Source organism: Penaeus monodon, chromosome 22 (assembly GCF_015228065.2).
Source record: "Penaeus monodon isolate SGIC_2016 chromosome 22, NSTDA_Pmon_1, whole genome shotgun sequence".
Classification (NCBI taxonomy): Eukaryota; Metazoa; Arthropoda; class Malacostraca; order Decapoda; family Penaeidae; genus Penaeus; species Penaeus monodon.
In genome coordinates, this window is record NC_051407.1 from 15,554,283 (window position 1) to 15,554,816 (window position 534).

Below are 534 nucleotides of genomic sequence, written 5' to 3' on the forward strand. Positions count from 1 at the left end.
ACACGAGAGGCAAGAATGCAAGCTGAGAGATCACTCGGAGAGGGAGGTAAGGAGAAAGGGAGAAAGGGAGAAGGAGAAGGAGAGCGGGAGATGGAAAGAAAGGGAGGAAGAGAAGGAATGAGGAAAAAGAGAGGAAAGGAGGGGAAGTGAGAAAGAGAGGAAGGGAGGGAAAAGGGAAAAAGGGAAGGAGAGAAAGTGTGGGAAAGGGAGAAGAAGTTAGATGGATAGGGAAAAGGAGAGGAAAAAATGGGAGAAAGAGAACTGAGAGGGACGAGGAGAGAAAGAGAGAAAGAGCAGGATGAGAGGGGCAAGAAGAGGAAGGAGTGAGGAAAAGGTAAAGAGAGATGGGGGGGAAAAGGGAGAAGTAAATGGAGAAGGGGGAAAGGGAGAGAGCCGGGGAGAAAGAGAGGGAGTGGAAGCAGAATGGTCGGCCAAGGAGAGGAAAGGACAGGGAGAAGGATGGGGAAAAGAGAGGAAAATGAGAGAAGGGAGAAAGAGGGAGAGCGAGAATGAGGGAAAAATATGGAAAAAAGG

General features: G+C 49.4%; 1 pseudogene; it reads right to left on the reverse strand.

Annotated features, from left to right (window-relative positions):
- Positions 1-534, reverse strand: part of LOC119587340 — a 53,860-nt pseudogene that overhangs the window by 25,962 nt on the left and 27,364 nt on the right.